This window comes from Thunnus thynnus, chromosome 4, assembly GCF_963924715.1.
Source record: "Thunnus thynnus chromosome 4, fThuThy2.1, whole genome shotgun sequence".
NCBI classification, from domain to species: domain Eukaryota; kingdom Metazoa; phylum Chordata; class Actinopteri; order Scombriformes; family Scombridae; genus Thunnus; species Thunnus thynnus.
The window spans coordinates 1,292,036-1,313,417 of NC_089520.1; positions in this window are offsets into that span (position 1 = coordinate 1,292,036).

Sequence of the window (21,382 nt, forward strand, 5' to 3'; positions counted from 1 at the left end):
GTGGCCTCCTGCCTCCTGACTGTGTGTAAACCAGCTCTCTGTTGTGGAACAGATTCTACTCTGACAGAGGAGCTTCAGTAAAATAAATAATAACAGCACCAAAGTTGAACTCAAATCAAGTCAAGGCCGTTTCTATTTATATAGACCAATATCACAAATCACAAATTTACCTCAGGGGGCTTTACAATCTGTACAGCAATACAACATCCTCTGTCCTTAGACCCTCGATTCAAATGAGGAAAAACTCCCTAAAAAACCCTTTAACAGGGAAAAATGTTAGAAAGTTCAAGAAGAGCAACAGAGGAGGGATCCCTCTGCAGGACGGACAGACAGGAAATAGATGTTGTGTGTACAGAATAGAGCTCTATGCAAAAACATTCACACAGAACTAAAATGACAAGAAAGCAATAAGACAAGAATAACATCAAAATAACAGTATTTGTCCTGTAGAACAATGTGAACCTGTTTTGACTCAGTATTAATTTGTTAACGGAGATATTTGCAGTTCTCAGATTGTTTAATGTGAATATTTTTTAGAAGCTGTGAGGATAAAACTATCAGTATTTCACAAGAGAGAATATGACAGTAGTCTAAAAAACATTTTGTATAGCAGAATATGTTTCCTAATATTCTTTCTTTCTTCTCTCCCATTAATCATCTCATGACCCCTCAGATTCATCTTATGACCCCTTTGCAGGGCCTCACCCCCCAGGTTTGGAACCACTGCTGTAAAACACAGATGTCCAGATGCTCCGAGGCTTTTAGGTTGATACAGCAAAACATTTTTTATTAAGTGTATTTTGAGAATTATGTGGTTTGAAAACACACCTCAATGTTATTTCATATGAAAGGCCATCAAATATATCTCAAAACAAATCAGATCAATTGGAATATTGGATCCAATATTTCCCTCAAGTTCAACATATAAGTTAAAGTTAGTAGAGGATATTAGCTGTAGCTTCACAGAGCAGATGGAAGAACAGTCAGTACCTCTACTACCACTGAACCTCAGATTTTTGTCGTCCATCTCAGAAAATCCAATAAACATGTCTCTTTCAAAGATGTAGTAGTTAAAGATACAGTCTGCTTCTACAGGGAAACACCGCTCCACTTGTGTATTCTCGTGGATTTTCCTGTATTGATTGTTTGTTTTTTTTTACAGCGCCGATGAATATTTCAGAGCAGCACGGCCTATCAGTGTTTGAAGCAAAGTAGCATATAAACAACATCCTGAATAATGCAGACGTGCAGTTTGAAAAGCCATGAAACTTGTATGGTCAAAGTGCACTCGTGTGTGTGTGTGCGTGCGTGTGTGTGTGTGTGTGTGTGTGTGTGTGTGTTGCCAGTCAGGACAGAGTAGACAACAACTTCCTCTTTCATCTTCCAGATGCCCCAACAGCCTCCCTCTATTAAAACATCTCTTGTTCATGTGATGAGAGCAGAAAGCAGACGCCAAACCGACACTGTAGGATAGTGCGTCGAAGTGTGTTAAAGGATAAAAACTGATCAATCATCAATCAATCAACAAAGATCAGCCTCCTGCAAGAACACTTCCTTCTCCTAAAGCTCTCTGACTTTTCTCTGTGAGGTTTGTTAAACTCATAGTAAATCTCTGGTTTCAGCCTGATGATCGTCTCCTGTTCAACATCTCAGAAATCTGAGATTTGACTCATTTGGACGCTGAAGCTTCATATTAGCTTCAGATAAACTTTGAAATACATCTTTTGCACAGAAGGAGGACTGTTGATTTTGTCCCTCATCACTTCCATTGTAAGGTCATTATGAAGGGATCTTCTAATGGTCAGTATGAACAGGAGGAATGATTACAGCAAGAAAAACAGCTTTAATGTTCATTTGGGCTCCTGACTGTTGTTTTAAGACACTTGAAAAATGATGAGCCCGTCCTTTAAGACATTATGATTTGAGGTGAAAAGAGAGTCAGACTGTCAGTTCAGGTCTCGTACGACGGCTCTGAACTCTTAATTCATACTTAAGAGAAAATTGGTGAATCTATTAAATTGTACGTGCCTCTTAAGAACAACTCAAACGAGTTTATACGAGAGCTTCTTACATGAGTCTTTTCTTTCCTCTCCTCAGTCGTCTCACAGCAGAGTCTCCTGGTGACGCTCCGAGCTGTGATGACCTGCTGTAAAACCAGGACGCCTCCGGTGTCTGCTGGACACCAGACAGTAAACACAACGACGTTGCCGTCGGAGACTAATTTTGATGACAACACAACAGTGATTTCCAGTTGGGGAAATATCGACATTTTAGTAAAGTGATGAGCGCAGAAACAAATATTCATAGAAAAGCAGATTAATGTACTGAAGGGAGTTTTTAAAATTGTGATATAAAATATTTTTGGTCCTTAAGGGATCCAAAGCATGATGCAACCAAGCAAATCTGTATTAAATGCATTTGTATTCTTCTGATCCAAAACCGTTTTAATATAAAATATGAACTGACATTTTAAACCACTTCAAAATAATCTTTCCCAACGGGCCAGAATGGATTTTCTCTGTTACTGCTCGTGTTTATCAAACTACATGAAGCCTGATTTTTTTTTTTTTTAACCCATTTATCAAATCTGAGGCAGTTTAGCAACAGAAGAGAACAATAACATCAGCAGTGGAAAGTAACAACATATAATAACACAATGAATCATAACATCTAATCATTAAAAATCTTAAGATAACAAATAAATGTTAAACTCACCCACCAAATAATAACAACATTAATCTTTATTTTTATAGTACTTTTTAAAACCAGTATAAAAACAGAAAAGACAGTCGAATAATTATAAGACAGAACAGCTCTGAAGTGAGTCAATAAGTAGCACAAGTATGTGCACACATGGATACATATCTCCACAAAAACATAAATACAAGAACGACATCCTACAGAAGTAGGTTTTTTGAATGTTTTTTTTAATGTTGACACAGCTGAGCTCTACAGGAAGTGTATTCTAGAGTTTTTTGGGGTCCTGGCAGCAAAAGCTCAAAAATAAATACCAATAATCCAGAAACATATCAATTCATAAATACATCACAATTAATGAAAAGCCAACCATTAAAAAGAAAGGTCTGTGTATTTCCTCCAGCGCCACCATGAGGTTGACATTCATGACTTTTATTGAAACGTCCACACTGAGCCGGTTAAACGCATCTTATTGTGAAAAGTACCAGAGCTCACAGCTCCAAATGTAGAACACTGTATCGATCAAAAACAAACACACACCAGCGCTCACCGGTTCATTCACAGATGGATCCTATTATGTAATTATAAATTCTCTTTGAACTTCATCTGTTTTGTATATAAATGGCCATTTCTGCTGATAATGGCTTCTAGCTGAAACGCCTAAAATAAATAAGACGACTATTGATCTGTGAGTGCCGGTGTTCTGTTTGTTTCAAACGTTCTTCTTCTCTCCGTTTGTTCTTCTGTCCAGACTAAAACAAAGAGCCTTTTACAAACGTCCTCCAAAGTGTGTAAATGTGAAAATCAGAGCCGTCATATCACTGACAGAACAGATGGGGGCAGCAGCGCGGCGTTTCATTGGAAGAAGAAGAAGAAGAAACACAATAACATCAATAGCAGACGGCTGAATGTAAATTAAAATGTAGTTATCTGCCTCCTTTCTCTGCTCAAACTGCTGGAATCTGCTGCAATAAACTAAATGTCAGGAAACAGTACACTGTTTCTTCTTCGCTGGTTTTCTGTGGCTGACCTGCTCGTCTGTCTGGCTTAACGTAGACGTGGTCTTAGATGGGTCAGACGTTCATGGTTTCCAGATGATGAATGAAACTGATGTTGGGGTGATCCTCTGACTTCTCCTCTAGCGCCACCATGAGGTTGATAGTTTTGGTTTTGAGTGAAATATCTTGGCAGCTAGTGGATGGATTACTGTGAGATTAACTACAGATATTCATGTTCCCAAGAGAAGAAATTTAAATGAACTGTGGTGATCCCTGAACTGAAGGTCAAAATACTTAAGTTTACGGCCAAATACCTGCAAAACTAATGACATGAGATGAAACTTTGTGCCTGTTCATTCGTATTTTAGACTTCTTTAGATTACTTATGTGACTCAGCATCCAGAGGAAGCTTCAGTTCCTAGATTATCAATAACCAACAAGCAGTAGCTACTAAAGAGCTGAAGTCTCCAACCGTTTTTTTTCTGTATTCACACGAGCAATAAACATAAAAGCTGCACAGACAGTAGAAGGGATTTCGTGTTTGTCAGAGCCTGAATGTGTGTATGACAGTGAATGTGTGTCTCATATCTCCAGACCTCCGGTTCTTTTTCCTCGTGAAGCACTTATCTGTCGCGTGTGTGTGCCCTACTGTCAAGATTATTCAAATTCAAGCTCTGTTACAGGAGAGGAAGAGGGGAGTATCAGGTGCCAATTACTGCGGTTTCCTGTCTTTTTTGCACATAATTATACACAGATTATTCAACCTCCCGAGTCTGAATGAAAACCCTCCATAAGCCTCTAACTCGTGTCCTCGAGGGAGAGCAGAGGAGTTGTTTGTGTGGGTTGTTGGAGCCGCGGTATTATTACATTTATTTCAGTTTTAAAAAAGGGAAACTATGCTCACTATTAGAGTCTTTCTTGTGGGTAGAAAACCTGCTTTGGTACCGAAAAGCTTTTTTTTTTTGTTAATTGATTTAACATAATGAGACCACATGAGTACATTTTAAGTTTAAGGTGCAAATTTGGACCAATTCTACACTTCCTGTGTCATCTGTTCCACCGGTTTCTGTAACTCAAGTTAAACAACGTCGTTGTCGCTGTTTGCAGCTGTAATCTGAGCTGTGTGAAGACGTCTGTCTGTCCTGCTGTTATTACCGACATGTCTGAACTCGCCGCCGCCCTCCACTCGCTCATGGACTCGTCTCCACTGTCGAGCCGTGACGTTTAGCCCACAAACCTCCAGGACTTATGGGAATTGATGCTCATTAAAGGCCACTGAAAGACATAAATATTGAATAAACAACAATATTAGATGGTTTTCCAGAAAACTCCCTTCCTTATCTAAACATATGCACATGCCACATGATTTAATGTTGAGAAAGCTTCTGTTTCAAGGCTGGATTTTCACTTATTAGTAGAGTTACACGTTAATGAGGTTTTTAATGAGGTTTTCTTACATGTGGAGCGGACTCCAGAGGTTCTGGTTTCACGTCGGCTCTCTATTTCTGCCACCATGACAACTTGTTTTTGCTCAGTTTCTTATTATAATGAGAAACCTTTCTTGGGTAACAAGATCCTTTTCACATTATAAGATGTTTTTCATGTTAATATGACACATTTTCCTATTATAAGAAGATAATTGTGACCTAAGATGATAAAGAGATTTGTTGTTATGACAAGGAAAGTTTATGTTGTTCATCTTGTGACATGGAAAGAATGTAAAACAAGACTATTTTTATGTTATAACAAGAAACTGAGCAAATATATTTTTGTCATGGTGGCAGCAATATGCTACGAATTTAGCCTGAACTAAAAGGTAAAATATTCTTCCAGCATGCAGACTAATTATTAGGAATGACTATTCGGCACAGTATCATGTTATCCTGAGAAGAACATGAAGAAACTTCCACTGATGGAACAACTGCACACAAACTGAATGGAAAAAGACACAAAGGTCCTTTCAACCTGTGTGATTTTGAAAGTAGGTGAAATATTTGGTCGTCAATCCAAAACGCTGCTTCTACAGTAGATCTCACTGTGAGACTCATCCACCGATGACTAGGGATGGCAATTAGTAAGATTTTATTTATACCAGTGCCATTATTGATTCTGCTTATCGGTCCAATTATTTATTGATTCCCTTATCAATTCCTGATCAATTCTGTGTAGAAAAAAAGTAGGCCTACACAGGGTTTCAGTGTCAACTGTTTTATTATCTCCACTGTTTATCAGTGATCTTGCATGCTGATGAATATATGAAACATAACAGGTAGATGAGATAAATGGGCCGCAAACAAAAGTTAACTGCATTAATTAATAAATGAATTCATTTGAAAGCATCATAAAGTCTCCTGTCTGTATGAGAATAAGAAGAAGGGTTAGGGGTTAAGGTTAAGGTTAGGGGGTTAGGGTAGGGTTAGGGTTAGGGTAAGGGGGCTAGGGTTAGGGTTAGGGGTAGGGGGTTAGGGGGTTAAGGTTAAGGTTAGGGGGTTAAGGTTAGGGTTAGGGGGTTAGGGGTTAGGGTTAGGGGTTAAGGTTAAGGTTAGGGGTTAGAGTAGGGTTAGGGTTAGGGTAAGGAGGTTAGGGTTAGGGGTTAAGGTTAAGGTTAGGGGTAGGGGTTAGGGGGTTAGGGGGTTAAGGTTAGGGTTAGGGGGTTAGGGGTTAGGGTTAGGGGTTAAGGTTAAGGTTAGGGGTAGGGGGTTAGGGGGTTAAGGTTAGGGTTAGGGGGTTAGGGGTTAATGTTAAGGTTAGGGGTTATGGTAGGGTTAGGGTTAGGGTTAGGGTAGGGTTAGGGTAGGGTTAGGGGGTTAGGGTTAGGGGTAGGGTTAGAGGGTTAGGGTGGATTAAGGTTAGGGGGTTAGGGTTAAGGTTAGGGGGCTAGGGTTAGGGTTAGGGGGTTAGGGTAGGGTTAGGGTTAGGGTTAGGGGGTTAGGGTTAGGGGTAGGGGTAGGGGGTTAGGGTTAGGGTGGGGTTAGGGTTAGGGTGGGTTGGGGTAGGGTTAGGGTTAAGGGGTTAGGGTTAGGGGGTTAGGGTAGGGTTAGGATTAGGGTTAGGGTTAGGGGGTTAGGATGGGTTAGGGTTAGGGGGCTAGGGTTAGGGGTAGGGGGTTAGGGTAGGGTTAGGATTAGGGTTAGGGATTAAGGTTAGGGTTAGGGGGTTAGGGTTAGGGGGCTAGGGTTAGGGTTAGGGGGTTAGGATGGGTTAGGATTAGGTTAGGGTTAGGGTAGGGTTAGAGGGTTAGGGTAGGGTTAGGGTTAGGGTAAGGAGGTTAGGGTTAGGGGTTAAGGTTAGGGGTTAGGAGTTAGGGTTAGGGTAGGATTAGGTTAGGGTTAGGATTAGTGGCCGCAGGGTTTCTGAGGTGAAACAGACTGAGCACTGAGTTATTTTCTTCTTATTTTCTTTTCTCTTTTCTTTTTCTCACCTCAGAGTTGCTTTAAGTTGTTTAATGCTGCAGTGTGTGTTGGTCAGCTGGTCTCGTTTGTTGCTGCTGATCGCTGCTCTGCTAACATCAGTCTGTGAGTGACGGCGTAGAACGTTCACAGTATATGTCACATCCGTCAACATCACATGTCTGGGTATCAATAAGAGGAATTGATAAGCTCGGAGGCATATGATTCCAATGGATTGGACAATATGGAACCAGTTATCAACTGGAACCGGTTCTTGATTCCCATCCCTACCAGTGACCGATGTGGAGCTTTAAAATTTAAGACCAAATTCTCACAGTGTGACTTCTGCTACAAGCCACGACTACAAACCAACCAGATCAATCAGCCAATCAGAATACGACTGGCCGGTGTGACATTTCATAAATGCAGTTTATGGGAGAAAACACACTCATACGTCTGTGGTGAAATAAAAAAGACTTTTGTGTGACTTTGCTGCAGTTTCCATCATAACACCACAATTCAACAACATTTATCTCACAATCTGACAAACTGGTACCAGTATGACACAGAATGTGACCAATAATAACAATAATAATAATAATAACCATATTTATTCAGCATATTTCAAGCATAAGCATAAATCTTTCCAGATTAAAATGATAGATAGATATAGATATAGAATTTAAAACATAAATAATCAGAATGTATGATATACAAGAAACAGGAACATTAGAGCACAGATATCCAGCAGCACTGAGCTCATACATAAAAAAAGATGAAAGTTCAAATTAGAAGAAATGCGCTCATATAAAGCAGATAAAATGAAAATAAAAGAAACAAGCTCATGTGAAGCAGACAGAAAGCCAGTAAAAAAGAGCAAACTTTGAATATAAAACAGATAAAAGTGCAAAATATATGGAAGTGCATATAAAAATACTAAAAATTCTTCTCGCTAAAGATTTTTTTCTTCCTGAAAATAAAAATAAAATGAAATAATCAAAAGTCTGGCTGCTCACACATCAGGATCTTTATGATACATCCTGTATCACATGTTGCATCCTGCTGCTGTCACTCTCCACTGGTTTTGTCCCATTAAATGAAGACGCTCATAAAAACAAAATGAGATGAGACGCGTTCATCTTCTGGCACCTCCTCCCTCCACACACACATAATACTTTTCAGTCAAAGTAATTTTGCTGCCAGTTTGAGTTTTTCTCCACCTACTGTGTCATTTTAAAATGCAAAAAAAAAAAAAAAGAAATGCATGAACAGCAGCAGAGTAGATGAATTGAGTGTTTGCTTCATTACTAAATACCACTTTATAAAGTATATCAGTGTGGAATAACTCGAAAAATACCAGCGTTATTGTGGTGCAGACAAAAGCTGCCTCAGTCTTTTTTTTCTCTGATGGCTCTTGAATATTTATACTTATTTCAATGGAACAACTGTTCCACAATCTGTCTCTGCAGTTTAAAGGGGTTGCTTTTGTAATCATTTAATAAAGAGATGTGTCATTTTGGAAAAATAATGGAGAGCTGCTGAAGTGTCATAGCGTTGTTGTACATGTTTGGTTTATATTTCCTACTATATGCCAATATATTTTCATCAGTTTTTGCCAGGTGAATGTTTCTTGGATCATCTCTCTATTGTTGTAAGAAAAACATTCAGAGGTGAAGTCTGTCAGAGGAGTATAAGGTCTTTATTGAATTGACAAAGTAGCAAAGATCTGAGTTATTCTTTTTATTGTCACAGAAAATTCCCTAAAATATCGTAGGCTGTAGTCAAATTAAAGAATGTCTCACATGTTTATTTACTTGCTTTATTTGCTTTAACAGACTATGGATTTGTGTCTGATAGCTGGAGCATCAAACCCACAGACAGGATCTGTTTGTCATATCAGATGAACATCATTCAAAACAGGAGAGCCTTAAAAGACATGTATAGAGCAATCAAATGAAGAACATATATCTAGTACATTAAGAATATGTATTATATATGTATTAAAGAGTTTATAGGCATTACATTATGATTTTCCACCACACTATTCATGTACGACAACCTGCATAAAAGTCTTTTAATATTAAAGGCAGATTTAGATGCAAACAGCAACTAATGCTTGAAAACAATAATAATATAATGATCAAAATACAAATAGAGTTAGTTAAGTTGAGTTCATCACTTCATTTTATTTACTGTCATTTTTAAAAAAATCTTGTATATATGTAGTTACATTACGTGACGTCATGAATATGCAGATTAGCATGTGATGTCATGTAGTGATGAGCAGCCTTTAGCTACTCTCCGCTGCATATAGTTGTCTGACAACACTGAAACAGCTCCATGAACACCTCAGAAACTGAATGTTTGAAAAAATGTTTTGTAACTCTGAAGTCGCAGGTTTGATTGTCTTTGTGCATCATAAAACAACACAGCATGTCGATTCCTGCACAAAACAATCTACTATGAAGATTAGTGTAAACTGCATGCAGCTAGTGTGTAGTTTGACACATTTAACATCCTCCAGTCCTTTATTCTCCTGCACAGTTTGTGCTCAGTGTAGCTGGATCACACACACACACAGGAAGTGGAGGTGAAACTGCAGCCTCACGGCGCCCAAAGCTCTGAACCTGAACACACTTTAACTGATGTCACCTGCCGGCTCGGAGGACATGTCTGAGGGTGTAAAAGGCTTCAAAATCTGCATGAGGAACGTCGCAGCGCTTTGTGACATCAGTAATGTTACCGGAGGCTTTTAATGTGAAGCTCATATCTCATAAATCAGTTTAACTTGAGCGTCAGATGTTCCTCACTCCCAGTTTACAAGAAGTAACGTCGTCGTGTAACGTGATGTTATCCCGGCACACGTATCACATGTGCTCCGAGCTACAGTACGCACATGGAAACATGATCTCACTGGCTGCTTCCATGTTTTATTTATTTATCTTTTTACTCATTTATTTTGAAGGATGCCTCTGGGCTGCATGTCAACCTTGTTTTTAACATCCCTGCACTATGACTCGTGGGATATTCCCTCAGGCAGACTGACAGAAGAGAGATCTCTCCTGCTCATTTTACACTGGGACAGCCTGAGGACACTGGAACAAGACCTGGGACTAGACTAGATTACTAAAGTAGAGCTGCAATTAATGAATATTTTCATCATCGATTCATCTGCAGACCATTTTCTCCATTAATCAGTTCATTGTTTGGTCTAATTAATGTCAGGAAATCGTGAAAATGCCCGTCACATTTTCCCGGAGTCTTTGTTTGTCCAGCCAAATGAAAGATATTCAGTTTATGATGATGTAAGACAAAGAAAACAAGCAAATTCAACTGTTTATTCTGTCACATAGTAACAGAAATTCCTCTTTGACACGACTCAAAGACAAACAGACAACAACAACAACAACAACAGAATCAATAAAACATCAAAGTAAAACATCACAGTGAAATGAATGTATTAATTCATCTTTATAGGTCCAGTCTGGATATGTAACACATGAACAAGGGTTTTTGACTTTTGTGGCTCATTGTTCACTTGTGAAGCATCATTTTATTCTAGAGGACATGAAGGAAAATAAATCAAGTCTAGAAATAAGATTGTCACATCTTGCCTGGACTTTGGGTGTTTTTTGGTCTAATGTTGTGTTCTGTGGGGTCTCCTGGTTTTGCACGTCTGTTTAGTCCCTCGGTTCATAAGGGTTTTCTTGTATGATTTGGGTGGTGGGTTTTAGAGGACTGCATCACTGGTTTGTTGGGTTGTGTGCTTGGGTTTGTGTTTGTGGTTGGTTTTGGATGGGTTAGTATAGATGGCGTTGAGTTTGTGTTCTGGGTTTTTGTTCTGTTTCCCTTGTGTGTTCATGTGCTCCTCCACACCTGCCCTGCATTTGGACTCGTCAGCCCTGCCCCGCCCCCTGTGTGTCCTCAGCCAATCAGCTCCCTGTATGTTCACTCCCCTCTCTTGAGTTCTCCACCCATCTCCCCACCTGCACCTCATCTCCTTGTTAGTTCAGTTTCTTTTTAAGTTCTGGTTTTCTGTTCAGTCCTGGTTGGATCGTTTTGTGTTGTTGCATCTGCCAGTTCTGTTCTGCTCTGTTTGACTGTTCATGACCATCCACGATTAAAGGAGAGTTTTTTCATCATATCTGCATTCCGGCCTCTGCGTTTGGGTCCACTCCTGCTTCCCCGAGTCTGACAAAGATGGAATCTCTGGTTGAAATGATTTATTTCTGGTTTTTATTGTTATTATTGAGGGTTTTTGTGTGCTTCTTGCTTGCTTTTGGGTGTAAATGATGTAAAACTGTGATGATGTTAAAACTTTTAATCTGTTTCAGTTATATAAACACTAAATGTTTTAATAACTGTAATTCAATATAAGGAAGGTAGTGACTCATAATTCAATCACATCGGAGAAACTTTCAATATCATTTGTCCGTATATTTAAAACGAATCTTTCTCTCTCTGCGTCGTCTGCCTGCAGCAGCGGCTGTAAGATGATGAACAGCCTTGAGGAGCCAAAAGGTTTTTATTCCGTTGACTTTTGTCACTGAGCCTGCAGACTGAGATGAGACTGCCGACAGCACTACAGCTAAACGCATCATCTTCTTCTTCTTCTTCTTCTTCTTGTGGATGTTAGTCTGCTGAACAGACTGATGCGCTTCGTCCAAAGAAATGTAAGAAATGCCAGACGGTCAAACTTTGACCATCATGAAGACAAATGTCAGTAACGTCAACACAGCAAAGATATTACAGTGTTAATTCTGGTACCTGAGTTTGATTTAGATCATTTTAACTTCTGTCCTCTCAACAGTCTTCACTTTACACTGACGGCGTCTTTCACATCATTTAGTTTTTGTTTATTGAGGAAAAATATAAGACAAAAAAAAGTTATGCATGTTGTTATAGTTCTTGTTTTCAGATGTTACTTTTCATTCAGTCTCACCTTGTTCCTGACGTGTTTTTCTTGTTTCTGTTTTCAAATTTCAAATATTTCTTTAAATCTCGTCAATGTTACTGAACACAGAGACTCAGAACTGGCGGCTCAGACTACTACATTACCCATGAGCCTCAGTTGCTGTTGCTATGGAGAAGAAGCCAGTCAGAAGTGTGAATCAGAGCGTATTGCTTCAAAATGCTTCGTCGCTGAAGTTGTAAACAAAAAGTGTCGCCATAGTTACAAAAGTGACCCAGATATTAAAAGTGAACAGATTCACGCTGCAGATTGTAAAATCTGTTTTCTCAACATCTTTAGCTTCTGCTCGCCGTTAAAGCTCTTATTGGATGTTTCCTGCAGAAATGCACCTTGGGAGCCGTAGTTCACTTCTACCACGAAATCTTAAAGTATAAAATGTTGTAGCTTCGACTTGTTTTTACCAAAGAAGCAGATATTTTCTAACACAGTTGTTCATCTTGTGTCCTGATGATTCAACCAGGAGACTTTATCCAAACTGTAGAAAAGCTTTGACTGTGAGTCACGTTACATCATCTATGGGGGAAGAATAAATGGCATTTTTACTTCTGCAACCAGTGGCGCCAGAAATATCTCCTCCCACAAAACGTGATTTCTCATAAACAAAGTTGAAATAATGAAGACTAGTGGTCCAAACAGAAACCTATGCGATCTGAGTTTCTACTAAGTGATTTAAATGTGAATACAGAATGTGGGAAAACACGTCTGGAGCCAGCAGCTGCTCAGTGTGATCTCCATCTACTGAGGCTTCATTCAGTGAACACGTGACGCTAACAACTGCGAGCAGGGATGAAGAAATCAGAGGAGCTTCAACAGGACGGTCACACTAAAGGAGCAGAAGTTTTAAAAAGCATTCTGTAGTTTATCTTCACATTACTTTCACTCAGACAAATAAAGCTTCTGCAAATGTTTTTAGATTCATGATGCAACCAGAAACGGTGCAGGAAAAAGAATCCTGATATTGACGAGCGTCAGGTCTCAGCTGCAGGTGACGGGGGGGTTTATCCCCTTATAGTGAACTCTGTTTAAGGTTTTGCCAGAGAATCAAAGTCAGGATCAGCTGGGACAACACGCCGAAGTCTATCCAGACATGAAAACAAAGAATACATGTAGACAGGAAATGACTCGTGGCTGTACGCTTCACATCCTGCCAGGAATTCCTGTTGTGTTTGAACTCTAGGGGTGTGCCCGAATACAAATACATTATTCGGCAAAGCACAAATAGTTAACGAATATTTGTTTCATACAAATATTGTTAAAATTATTTGTTTTTGTGAAGAAAAAAACAAAACATGTCAAATACCAGAGTGCAGGTCGGTTACATCACTATCTCAGTGTCTCTCCTCTGCTCCGCTGTGACGTCTATCAGCAGGTCTCAGTGAGGGGAGTCACATCCACCTGCTACATGACGCACATTTCCTAATTTAGACATCACTTTAATTTTCATCTTTAATTTTCTAAAGCGTAAAAAAAACAAAAACAGGATTTTTAAGCCTCTCTCCACTTTTATTTGAATACAAATAATTTTGCCGCCTCAACAAATACAGATACAAATACAGATACTGGGCTCTCTGCACATCCCTATTGGACTCCTCCGTGTTTTTGTCCTTTCTGGTTTTCTGTGATACACTGATGTTGTCATTTGGTTAAGATCGTTTGTTATTTGACTTCCAGTCTCAGTTAGATTGTAGTGTTGTATACTTGAGTTTTGTATTCTGGGCCTTTCTGACTTATGGGCTGCTCCGTTCTCTGTCTTCTCAGTGTTTCCTCTGCCTCTCGTTCTGTGTGTGTGTGTGTGTGTGTGTGTGTGTGTGTGTGTGGTGTGGACGAGCCCAGCCCTGCTCCCAGTCCAGTTCCCCAGTCTATCAGCTCCCAGTCTGCCTTTGTGTTGCCACCTGTTCGTTGTCTGATTACTTTAGTTCCTGTTTTATTTTGAAATGTTTTCTCCTTGTAGTGTTACCTTTACACCTCATGTGTTTCACCTGAGTCTTATTTCACTCACCTGTGTTGAGTTTGTAATCAGACGCTGTGTATTTATAGTCCAGTTATCAGTTCAGTCTTGAGGAGTTTTTACTATGAAGTGAGATTAGTGGGTTAGTGAAGTGTGTTGAGCCTGCAGGGTTTTTAATGTCATGCAGGTCTCTCTCTCTTAACCTGCTACATCACCATGGTAACTTAAACTGCAAACTTAACCTTAATCCTTCATTATGGGACAGAGTCAGACCTGAATGCACTTCTTGAGTTTAATGTTTAAATCTGCAGCATCAAGTTTAAAGTTTAAGAGCTCTGGATGTGGGAGGCACTGAGTGGTAAAATAAATATCTTAACTAATTACAAATTAGTTTTTTTAATTAACAAATTTACACAATCAGCAATTTTCTGCCAGTTTTCCTCTCTCACCTTATTTGTAGCGACAGCGTTGCTTTATGCAGTGATAATGTATTTATATTATTCATAACTCTCCGTTATAATGACCTGTTCCTCCTGGTTGAAGCAGGAGACGCGCGATCGCTCCGTTTTGTGCAGGAAAAAGAGTCAAATGATGCACCGAACGCCCCCTTTCATGGGAACGCGCAGGAAGCCTGAGTCGTGATACCACTTATCTCTGATCTCGAGTTTAGGGTTTATCGATCCAGCTCACACAAAGAAAGCCTGGATATGTTGAACTTGCTTCACCCCTCTGGTTTTAATGTCTGTATCTGATCCTGCCTGTCTGCTGTCATCTGCTCTATTCACTTCATGACAGCACCAGTGTGACATTTATATAAGCAGCATAAACTGGTCATGGATGCTGGATAAATGGATTAATGTTGATGAATAAACAGATATTTCTATTAGTTTTGTCCAGGTTATTATGGGAGTTATGGGAGTTGTTAAGAAGGACACTGAAGCTCACCTCCGTTCTCCAGCTGCTCTTTGAAGCTTAAAATGCAATTTGAAAAATAATCACATCATTACGAGGCTTCGCTGTGATCGAGATCTGGCAGCGGCGCTGTCGATTGTGAAGGCTCTCAGAAAGTCAACAATGAGGGAGTCAGGGCCAGACGGCCTTTCACACCAAGAAAAGGGATTCTCAGAGGAGGGAGAGCAGCTTTTGTTGTGTTTGCTGATTGAAAAGGCCTCTTCAGAGGAAGCCGTCCACATCTGAAATCTTCTTTTTTTTTTGTACATTTAGCCTCTGAATCAGCAGGAAGACTGATGAAAATGTGTCCTGTTGGTATCAATTATTAAAGTGTTGCAATGTGTTTGTCCCTTCTGGTTTTTTATCTGTGTGAATGTCCCGGCCTGCTCTGTCCTCGGTGCTCTGTGGACAATATGTCTTGTTAAAAAAAAAAAAAAAAATGACAGTATTTACAGTTTTGACTTTGTCAAGTAAAAATACAAACAGTCAAAAACAAGTTTGATGTCCAGAAGCTCACATCTCTGAAGCCTGAAATTCATTTTTAAATGTGTATAAAAAGTAACATCAGCATAAAGAATGAAAAAGTAATGTTTTAAATGTCTTAACAACAAATATTAACAGTTCACTGATGCTCTTTATCAGTGTGTGTCGGTCAGTAAATCCAGCAGAATACATGATTAACTGTTTACATGTCTCCTCCTGTTATTTATGTGATCTTCCCTTGAATGCAGTTTAATTTCAGTTGGACTCAGTAACAGTTAGTTTCCTATTTTAATAATAAAAATCAATAATTAAGCTCTTATTTTGACAGTGTTCTTGTCATTAAAAACAGATGCGTGACATTTTGGGTTATTTATGTCTGACCTATTACATGTTGATATTCTTAACATTGGACTCATTTTGTAAATGGGCTACTGGGTGATACATAAAGTCTACTGGGATTTTGAACCAGTTCTTCCTGGGTTGTGTGTTTCAGGTGCAGCGGCTCAGTTATAATTTTCAGTTTACGTCATCATCGACCGGCTGCAGTCTGAACGTCGTCCACAAATGTAATCAGTGTAAAAACGCAGAAGCAGAAGCGGCGGCGCTGCACTCCGCGACCTCGACAAGGTGTGAATCTGTATACATGAGATGATTGGACCGCATATAATCCCTCGTAATCCACACACACACACACAGTTTTTTGGACGAGGGGGATGATATGAGATGTTGAGTCATCAGCACAACACTAAGGAGTTTATGTTACATGTCCATGTGAAATCCCTAAACCCCTGCTGTAATTAGCAATACTACATGCTCATCAGGGATTTTAATTCCACGGATATCCACCGCAGCCAGCTTAGAGCGAACACTGTTTATTTTTCACCTCTCTTATTAATCCACACACTTTGAGAGCAGCTGTCTTCTGTGGCACATTACATTTAATACGCTCATGCTTCAGACTACAAGTCCAAAAGAAGAGTAGAGTTCAGTGTAAAGCAGCTACAATAAATATTTTTTTATAACACTGTATGAAATGACTTCGACTCTGCAGCTCCTCTCGGCTTTACGGAGCTTTATAGTGAGTTTCAGCTCTTTGTTTATCTGTCCGGCTGCAACTTTCACTGTTCTGGTTCACTCTCAGCGTCTCAAGCTCAAGCTGTAAAAAGCCGCTGAACACTACCTGCTCACAGTTAGCTGTAGACTAGCTGGTGAACATAGTGGAGCATTTAGCAGCTAAAGAGCCAGATATTTCCCTCAGGAGTTGGTAGAGAGTAAAAACAGCTAAAAGAGAGTGAATATTGGACAGAAACACGACTCCACATGAACCATGATAGTTTTTTTCATTATTATGTTACTGTAGGTTTAAGATAAAATTTGTTTTCTGTCATTTGTTCACATGTATTTCTTCTCAGAAAATCCTAAAGTCCATGCACATATACACATATATATTAAACATTTAAAAGCATGTGTTTAATTATTATAAATAACATGACAGGATTAACAGAGTCCAAATTATTTTCATGACTTAATTTGTGCAACTTTGGATTCACTTTACAGGAAAATGTCAAGAGCTGCAAATATTATGATCCAGCTGAGGTCAGATCACTTTTAACTCATTTTAACTTTAAAGGTCAGTTTTAAGAGGTTTTTCATACATCTTTATATCTTTGTATAATGACAATAAAATTAACCTTGAGCCTTGAACCTATACATCTGAGTTTGCATCACAAAACAGAATTATAAATCACATTAAATTTTTTCGCTTTACTTTTTCAAGGTGCCTTTTTGAGTGAGATACATGACTTTATTTCTACTATATATGCTCACTGTCCAGCAGTGGAAAACAAGGCTTTGAGTTCTCTGCAACACATTTCTGGGATAAAACTGTGAAACACTAAATTCACTTGATAGGAATGCTTCACATATGAGATTAAAAGGAGATTAAAAGCAGGTAAAAGAATCTCCTCAGCATTATCTCTGCAGCGTGTAGTGTTAACCTGCGGTTATTTGGGTCATCCCATTGGCCAGATATTGATTCTTTGCAGCTAAACAAATGTCAAGCATTGATTTGTTCTCAGAAATACTTAATTTTACAACCATAAAAAGATCAACTTTACGATAATAGCCTGAACCAGGAAGGAAGGAAGGTTAGAGAGTAATGAATCTTGCAGTATTGACCGGATGGAGCCAAATGTTATGATTTCGCTCTGATGCTGAGACTCTGTGAGGAAATATAAACACCTGGAGCTGATGTGTGTTTCATATGATGAGGCAGTTATTGATAGTTTTATATTCAGTCAACAGGATTTTATTTACCAGTGGTGGAAAGTAATTAAATACATTTACTCATGTACTTGTACTTTACTTGAGTATTTCCATGTGATGCTACTTTCTACATCTCAGAGGGAAATATTGTACTTTCTACTCCACTACATTTATTTGACAGCTTTAGTTACTTTTCAGATGAAGATTTGACACAATGGATAATATAACAAGCTTTTAAAATACAACACATTGTTAAAGATGAAACCAGTGGTTTCCAACCTTTTTTTGTCTTTTGACGTCTTACAAAAAGCAGTGTGTAGTCGGGGTCACATTTCACATGTCTATGAGTTGTTAACAGCTCCACCAAATAGTGATTTTTCCCTCTAAACTTCTCACATGCTTTCATTTCAATAAATGTTCAAATGATCCAATATTTCAGCAAAAATCAAAGATTAGAGAAAAGGCATAGACTGTATAAAAATATGGACGTAGTTACTGTGACGTCACTCGTTGGTTTCTGAAGAGTGGTTTTGAAGCTCAAAGCGAGCCGCTCCGGCCGTCGCCATCTTGGCAGTGTGTGACGCTGCCTAACTCCCAGCCAATCAAAAATGGGCAAAGAGGCGGGTCAAACGGCTGAAACAAGCCACCTAGCGGCTGGCGGACCTGTCACTCAAAGCAGCCATGTCCTTCATTATGCAGAACTTTACGGCTTAATAAAACTTAAATGGGTGAGTTATAAAAAAATTCACCCCCCGTACAGTTGTCATGAAAGAGGAAATTAGCTACAGAGACCAAAACCGTTGTTTGTACCAGACTGTTTATTTCTGCTGTAAAGTTGGGCATTTTAACATGAGGGTCTATGGGGATTGACCCGCTTTTGGAGCCTCAAGTGGTCGTTCAAGGAACTGCAGTTTTTGGCTTCATTTTATAGCCCCGGAGGTTGCTGCTTGGGAAAAAGTCCAAAAACTGAAAACAGATTTGTTTATCAGAACTTTGTTTTTTCTTCTTTCCTCTCCCATTAATCATCTCACCACCCCTCAGATTTATCTGCTGACCCTTTGGAGGGGCCCGACCCCTAGGTTGGGAACCACTGGACTAAACTAGCTAACTGTATATAAAGTAGTGTAAACTAGCTCCACCTCCAGCAGCTACAACAGTAACATGCTGCTCTAACACTGATGCTTCACTATTAATAATCTAATGATGTCATATATATAATAATATTAGGTCAGTTTTATTAAATGATCATTAAAGACAAAATATGAAGTGATATCTTCTAAATTCTCCTGCTGTGAACTTACGTCATGAACTCTGGAAGGGGATATTGATGTTTTTATGCCCTTTCTGTATTCTAACCAGGCGGAATTGATTCGCCCCTTTCGACTTTGATCTCTGTGTTAACTCGCTCCATCAATACTCCTTCCTGCATTATCACAGCCTCCATCGCCTGCTCTCTCTCTCTCTCACCTCAATGGGTGGCAAATTAATCCTGTTTCTCTTGTTCCTTTTAATCAAAGGACTCCTCACACCACATGCCGGGTCGTCATTAAAGGTCAACGCAGTCGGCAGATGAGAGGGAGCAGAAACAGCTGATTTACGGCTAAATGATCCTGTTTGTGATCACAATTTTCTCATTACGACTCATTTGACAAATATAGAAAGTCAATGGTGATGATGTGTCTTGCTGTGGGAATGTTTTGAAGTTCAATTGCTGGAGCATAAAATAATGCAAGTTATTTAGTATACTATCTTTGAAATGCATCGATAAAAGAAATCTGTAAGATCTCAAAAAATTAATAATATGAATAATTAAAGCTGCAAGCAGCGTTGGTCGGGACCTCGCACTCTGGCCCGTCGGGATCAGATCATTTTGCTTTTTAAAAATGAGGGATATTTCCTGTGTGTGTGCTTTTATTTTGAAAGTTTGATTGACATGTGTACTGTCAGGTGTGTAGAGACAATAAGTAACTGCAGCTGGACACAGAAAAATACTCATATATTTGAATGGAGAGTGTGAGCGAACCCACACCTTTTTGAACATTTACTGCTTCCACATAGTTTTAGATACAAACTTCATTTGAACTTTAAATGAGTCACGAGACTTTGACCTACAAATCTTGAATTTACATGTTTTTTCTATCTTTTATTGTTTTTGAGATATTAGAGTGTGAGTTTTAAAGTCTTTTCTTGCTCCTCCTGTGATTTTATAATGAGTGTGTATTGCGGAATGTTTCACAGCACTGAGGGAGTGACATCACCAGGAGCAGTTGGAGAGGAGGATTTTAGAGTACGCTTCTTGTGAAATCTCCTCATAAATCCCATGACTTTGGCCAAATCTTACATTAAAAATCATATTTTAGTAGGAAATTTTGTGGCGAATCCATTGATACAGGTTTGAAAGTGGTCAGACTTATAGTTTAGATGTCAGAAGCCTCTGTTTGACACAAAGTTCATGCCCATAGATTGCCTCCCCATTGGTTTACATTGTAAGGGTGATGTGGCACTGCAACTTTCAGGGCTTATAAAATCTAAACCGTTCAAGTTATTACAAAGTTTGTAACAACTTTTTTCAGCATAGTGTCATAAGTCACCTATTAAAGGTTGAAGCCGATACCATTAACACCCTCGGAGAAGATAGCGTTTGTTTGGGGTCCAAAATCGGAGCAAAGTCTTACTTTGAAAGTCTGATTGTGGACTTCCTGTTGGATTTAGGTCAGGGGTGTCAGTGTATGATTTGTAGGTGAGACAAATAATTGAGTTTTGGTTTGATCTCTCTACAACATTCCTACGGGCCGTGGCAGCCATTTTAGTTACATAGGTGGCGCTAGAGATCACATTTTGGCACTTTAGGGGTTAATTTTTACATTTTATCAAATATTTCACCAGACCTGATGTGCGTGCCAAATTTGGTGAGTTTTTGAGCATGTTTAGGGGGTCAAATTTAGGGTTTAAGTGGCGTAATAATAAAGAAAGAAACACACGAAAAACAATAGGGTCCTCGCCCTTAGGCGAGGACTACTGTTTTACAGTAGTCATCTGCCTTTTGGGCTCTATCCTTAATAATGAATAACCCAAGGACACTTTACCTACAGAAAAACATGCAAACTGTTGATGAAAAAGCTTGGCTGAGAGGGATATCAAGATAAAGACAATGAAACTCAGTTAAAAATGATATATATAAAAAAAAAACAGTTGAAAGGATTGATGATGCGATGATTGTCTGGAGGGAAAAGGGAGTCACAGGCCTGAAGATGGAGTTTTATAACTTCCTGGGAGCATCGAAGCAGGAGCGCTAGTCTGGAGTTGCGTCCCAGTTCCCTTATTTGATCATTCCTCAATCCTCGCTTGACAAAGTCGTTCCAGTCCACCATCATGAAGGCCGTCCCAAAGCGCTTATTTCTGCTCTGAGGATCGAGGATCGAGGACACACAAGCCCCAAATTTTATACTTGATTAGGTTTCTGATTCACCGTCTAGTTAAAATAGAGGATATGTGTGAATTATGATCAACAGAGCAACCAAAAACAAGTTTAATTTATTAAAGTGTTTTCATGATCTGTTATTTCCCCCATTAACCTTTTTATTATCAATAAAATGACATTCAGACAGAAGAAGAGTCTGTCAGTAAGAAACATTTATATTTTACATCTTTTATAGTCATTTCCATTCAGTCCGGTTTG